Here is a 6,739-nt window from a genome sequence, read left to right on the forward strand (position 1 = left end):
GCATTTTGTGAGCAGCCAAGGGCTCAGTTGTATTGCAAAGTTTAGCCCGAACTTTCATTGATCCAGTTCTCAAACCAAAAGCCATTTCTGAGACTTTTAGGTTTTTGCTGTGTATGGATCAAAGAGCTGTGGGCTGCACTAGAGTCACCTCTCTGCAGGGAAGTTTGATGGGCTGTTTTAAACCTACAGTTCATGGACTGAGACATCTTCCAGAGCTTGTGCTGTCAGTCAAGTCAGAGACTCCTTTTTCTCAAGAAACTCCCCCTGAAGAGCCCCTGAAGCCAGCAAAAGGTCTCACAGTGACTCCCAGTGCACATCAGCCATGAACCAGATCCAGGCTCCAAGATATGAAGAGGAAACTCTCAGCTGACCTGAAATCTGACCCACCCATCTCCTGTCACCCACCAGGGCTCAGGTGACATTGCCACACCACAACTGTGGTTTCAAACTCCCTCTGCCAGGGGCTTGGGACACAAAGCAAATGCAAGTATCAACATCTGAGGCTTAAAAGAAAATGACCACAAAACAGTGTAATACTTCTGGACCAAAACTATTATTAGGCTCTCAATCACAGGCAGATATTACTGATATCTACAGTCTTTTTAAATTAAAAAATGGCCAGTTTTCTATGGTTAAAAAAAAAATCAAAATATGAAAGGTATGGTTTTGTCCAGAAAATCTCACTAAAGAGACGAAGCCAACAAGCATCTGCAGGTGGATACCAAGGCCAGGGAGATCCTTATGGGCTCAGACTGGACTTGGACATTTCCCATTGCTTGTCAGCCTGACGGGTGTTTATGGACACCATTTCCAACCTCTTCATTTTCCCACTTCACTACAAACAAAAAGTGAGTACCACTGTCAGTCTTCTAAACCCTCTCCATCCTCTGTCCCAAACTGCTGCACAGCCGTGTCTGGTTGTTTTGTATTAAATTTCACCACATTCCTGTTGCACAGGATTTAGTGGCAGCCACTTCAGAAGAGGCTGAACTGTTGTCTCCATATTGCTCGGTTTTATACATATCAATTTTAGCACGTTACTGAATTTCCATTATGCTCCCCTTTCATAAATGAGGAAAGTGTCTCAGAGCTGTGAAACTGCCCAAGGGTATAATGGAACACTACAAGATCCAAGTTTCTTTGTTTCTAGTCCCATACTTAATAGCAGCTCACAAACAAAATTACTGAGCAGGCAGCTCCTCTCTCCCCAGCACCAAAAAAAGATGTTGAGGTTGTCACCAATGTATTCTTACTGTGCAGCCCTTTTTGCTGCAAGTGGGTCAATGCAAAAGGAATACCCTCCAGCTGAGTTGCTTCGAAAGCTGTGGCATACACTATAAGTAGGTGATCACAAAAAATTAATTAAATCCCCTTGGCATGCACTGAAAAAATAATCAGTGTTCTTTTTGTAGCACACTTGACAAGTTTATAATAAGAAATGTTTCATTAAAGCAGTAAAGCTCATTGTCTGCAAATGTTGTAAAGTAAAATAAATGAGAATTAAAACTAAATCTTTATTAAGTTTTGATGAAGATTCTGTCCTTGAGCTGTGAATCCAGGGAATTCTTCTCCTAGAAAAACACTAGGAATGAAGTTTGTGATGTATCACAGATGGAATATTTTCCTAGATAATGAAATCAGTGAAAACTGTGAGTGAGAGTTAGAGCTGAATTTGTTCTACCTCTTCCCAAACCGCCAAGTTCGGGAGCCCATGGACCCTGCAGGTGCAAGGGTGAAACCCAAGTTCCTCATGACCAACAAAATAAACAGGTCCTTCCACAATGAACTCTATTTGTTCAGGAAACTTGAGATGGAGGCACAACTGCTACACAGAGCTGAAGTCAGCTGAGTGTACCCTACCCCAAAATCCACCTGTCAGCCCTTTGGCAAGATCTCTCTTAAATCAAGGTGGGTACCTAAGTATTTCCAAGCACAGGTAAAGATACAGCAAAGCCATTTTAGAAAGAAATTAAATTATTCTATATCTAGAAGAGGGTGAGGCTGAAATGGGAAATATGGTGGAAAACTGGTGAGAGGATGAGATGTGGATGAAAAATTATTCTTCTGAAATGAGGCTTCCCCTGCCTGGCAAAGAGAGCTGAAGGGACCTAATTCCTCTTGGTTCATAACAAGAGACAGAGAAAAGTGCCCTGAAGCTGAAGGAAAACACTGACAAAAAGAAAAATTGCTGGGAAATTGGTCATTAATATATTTAAACTGGCAATTAGAAACAGCTTCCACTAAGTCCCAGCTGGAGATTAAAGAAAAGAGAAAAAAAGACAAAAAACAAAACCTCTTAAAGGCAGAGCTTCGTGCTCTCTGAGAGGAGGGTATGAGGTGCTGGATTTTATTACAAACAACTTGACACACGAGACCAATTCCAATCTCATTCTGCTGTGTTGTCCGATGCTGTCAATGCTGTCATCATAACAAGCAAAAATTGAGGCACTCAGCACCAGCCAGTCCCAGATTTGAGGGCAGCAGAGAACTCCAAGTCTCAAATTTGCTTTTCTCAGTTGCTGAAAGTATTGGCTCAACAGAATCCGACAAGGGCCAGCAGGGCAGGGCATCCCCTGATCCTGTCCATTTCCTTCAGAAATAATTTCTCATAAAACATGTTTTTATTTTACAGTGGAGTCCCAGGAAAGTCCTGGATTCACTGTTTTACTCTTCTCACCTGCCCATGCAAACAAATTTTAGCTGCTGATAACTCAGGCTGCAGTGTCTCCCTTTGGAAGGATTGCAATGACAGCAGAAGAGGCTGATGAAAACTGTGACAATTCCCTCTTCCCCCAGCTGATTTGGAGCAGCAAACGTTAATGTTAAAATGTACAAATGGCTCTGCATGAAATTTTAATATGATTATCATATGAGAAAAAGAAAGACCATCTGTGGAAGTAGGAGATCTTAATGGGAGATTTAATTGACTTCATTTATCTAAGGGAAGATACACGTGTTTCAGGACCTCCAATCCAGTTAGGTTGACACCTTTGCTGTGCTAGAATTAATGGTTTGCTTGATGGAGGGTGCTGTACACCTGAGGGATTGTAGCTGTCATATCCCCCTCTGAACAGGGGAAAAGCAAATTTATAAATCACCTTTATGACCAAGATAATGATTAAAGACAGAAAGTAGTGTTTTAGCACAAGAAATGGATGAATGACTGTTGCAAGACCCAAAGGCCTCAGACCATAAAACAAATAATTGTGATTAAGCAGATCAAAAGTCTTTAAATTATCCAGGGCCATAAGGACCGAATTAAACCCCAAACCATTTAGGAAATGGGCTTCATAGCATTTCATGTTACGAGCATCTTGGCAGGTGTTCAAGAACCTCATTAAGAAATGGGAGAGACAAATCCACTTTATTAAGACCAAAAGATCACGTTATTCTGCATTTCTGTGTCGGGGGAAAAGTCAGCAGCAGGAAGAACCATGGCTCTGACTGAGCACAGGTGGTTGCCCAGAAGGGGCCCCAGTGCTTGTACAGCCCATTTCCCACATCCACCTCAACATCACTTACGTTCTTTTGCCTTCCTTTGCTTTTTGCCTTCCTTTTCCTTTCCTTTTCCTTTTGCCTTCCTTTCCCTTTTGACTTCCTTTCCATCATCACTGCCAGCAGAAATTGGCAAGGGTTTTCTAATGAAACTGTGTTGCAAAATGCCATTTTGTCCATATTCAAGCTATCTCTATGTAAGAGGAATAGAGGTAATTCCTAAGATTTTTTTTCTGATTTTTTTTTTTAATTAGCAATCAAATCTTCCACAGGAAACCAGAAGAGTCAAGAACAGCTTACTTATTGACCTAGTCCATACAAAAGGAGATGCAAGAAAGACCATCCTGCCTAGGGATGTCTCCCAGTGGGATATTTATTGTGATGCATCAATGAAACAGAGAAAGCAGGTGATGACAGTCCTTCCCAGCATACCTAAAAAATCCTCTATGCTCTTGCCTAGACTCCATTTAGTGTTTGTTACACAAGGACTTCCTTGGAAAAAAAAATAAATTAAAACTCTTACACATAAGTATATCTATAAATATTAATGTGCAAATATACATGGATTATCTCAAAGGGCACAGCTGTTCTCTAGCAGCTTCCCTCAGCACCAGTTACCAAATTTCTTTCTCTTAAGTTACAAGAAAGGCAGAGAAATTTTGCAGTCACTGACCCTGCTTGGAGCTCTCCTTTCCAGAGGCATTGAGATGACAAGGTGAGATGTTCTTCACTGGGACTGCTACAATTTATCCTGAGCCTTGAGAGGTGTAGAGGTGAAACAGCAGTGAGGCTTATACACCACATTAATCCTTCAAATACTCTTGGAAAAGCAGGAGCAGCTTGGGAAGGCACAGATTTACTCTTCAGAGCCAGAGCAAGTCATGTCAGTGCAGATGGAAGAGGGTGGGACATGGATAGTCCTCACAGCATTTAACCCAGACTACACCCAGGCAGATGTTTTCTGAACCCCCATAGGGCAGGACTCTTTAAAGCTGCTTTTACACAGGATTTTTTCATGTCCAGAGAAGGGAAGAGAGCTTGTGAAGGGTCTGAAACACATCTGATGAGCAGCAGCTGAAGAAACTGAGGGTGTTTAGCCTGGAGGAAAAGAGGCTCAAGGGGAACCACATTGCTCTCTGCTACTCCCTGGCAGAAGGTTGCAGCCAGGTCAGTTTGCTTTCCCAGCTAGCAAGGGACAAGATGAGAGGAAATGGCCCCAAGTTGCTCCAGAGGAGGTATAGATTGGATATGAGAAAAATTTCTTCGCTGAAAGGACTGTCAGGCTGGAACAGGCTGCCCAGGGCAGAGGTTGGAATCACCATCCCTGGAAACGTTCAGAAGATGTTTAGCTATGGCACTTGGGGACACGGTTGAGTGGTGAGCATGGGTTAATGGTTAGACTCAATATCAGAGGTCTTTTCTAACTTTAATGACTCTGTGATTTTGTGTGAGCTCTACAGCCCTGAAGACCCAGGCTGAGTGACCTTGGTGACCTCGGAGGGGGCTGTGACACCCCTGCAAGGTAAATTGTGTGAGAGGAGCACGGGGCATGTTCCAGCCCCTCCCCAGGGTGCAGGGGACACAGCTGAGGTGCAATTCTGCAAAACTTTTCCGGGACACCTGGAAATCAAACTTCAAATCCAGCATCAGACCTTGGTGCAGCGCAGAAGTTCGAGGCATTTAACCACAGACAAACCTTCTACACCTAAATAAATATCATTTTTAAGTCATCTTTAAACAATGCAGCAGGCAAGGCTGGCACACAGCAGCCCTTCCAAGCAGGACTGCAGCAGAGAGGGGCTGTCCTGCTCTCACTTAAAATGCTTCCTAGCAATCTGCTTTTCTGAAAAACACTCTGAAACAGCTTCAGATAGCCAGACAGATGATTTTTCTGTGTAATACACTACCCTCTGCTGCTCACACTGCTAATTGCAATGCAGCATCGAAATTCCTGTGCTCTGAGCTCTGTAGGGGAGAGCTGGTGATAGGTGTTAATCCTGACATTAATCCTAAACTCACAAAGGGTGTGAGTTATTAATTGCTACAATGGAAAGGAAGTGTTGGCTTGTCTGCTCATGATAACTGGATTTATTTAAAAGGCATGTCTGGATTCTATCTGAACTTTCAGGGTTGTTTTTTTTTTTCCTTAAATCTACCCTGAACCAGAATTTGTTCTGTGCAGAAATTAAGGCCAAAGACTTTCTGCTGCAGATTTTACTGGGACGTTCATGGAGCCACAAACATCAATAGGTGCAAAATGTGTTTCCAAAGTGGATGATCTGTCAATCCAGTCCTCTGATTCAGCACAGGACATGAAGCTCATCACACCAACTATCAAAAAAAACCAGCTTTATTTCAGAAAATAAAAAAGTTATGATAATTTAAGGACAACTGGTAATTGGCAGTTTTGGATTACACCCTCATATATTTATTTGATTTAATTTGTCCACAGAGAGGCACACGGACTGATTTATCTCTTCCTTCTTCGTCTCAGTGCCTGGCATAGGCTGGAAGCTCTGCTGCCTGCACCCTTGCATGAGGATGAGCCAAAGAAGAGAAATGTGGGATCACTGCTCCTTCTCAGGGAGGAAGGAGAGCTCACTCTCACATCTCCCGTGTGTTAGGACCTGCAGAGCATTCCACCTCAGCCCCCTCTCACTTAATAATGATCCAGTCAGAGCAGATGCATGTAAATGGGTACTTCTGTGGAAGTTACTGCTGGAATTGCTTCTCCATTTTTGCTGCCTAAACCAAAGGGCACCAAACTCTCCTCCCTCTCAAGAGACACCCACAGGCTTTTGACAGGGATGGGAGGAGTGAAAAATAAACCCCAAGGCTGAACCTAGTCTACCTGCACGGCATTGGACTGACAATACAGAGCATGAAATCAAAGCATCAAGATTTTTTGACTGCTGAGTGCCTCTGCAGTCATTGCTCCCAACTACTCTGGGATGGATCATACACAGAGACAGAGGTAACTTGCTTGGTTCAGTACCTTGAGCAACTCTTTAGAAGGTGTTTCTGGTTTTCAGACCCATAGAACCTCAATGACTTTCTTATTGTTTTACCTCCTACCACTGATCCAGAATCTATTCCCAATGAAGCATTTTACTGGCATCTCTTTACTGGATGCAGAAAGATAACTCTTGATGGGCTGAACAGCCATGCCAGGAGGTGAGATACCTACACCTCTCCTCCTCTAATGATGCTCAGAAGTTTCCCAAGAAGCTCAGATTCCGCAGAA

This window comes from Cinclus cinclus, chromosome 5 (assembly GCF_963662255.1).
Source record: "Cinclus cinclus chromosome 5, bCinCin1.1, whole genome shotgun sequence".
In the NCBI taxonomy this organism is placed as follows: domain Eukaryota; kingdom Metazoa; phylum Chordata; class Aves; order Passeriformes; family Cinclidae; genus Cinclus; species Cinclus cinclus.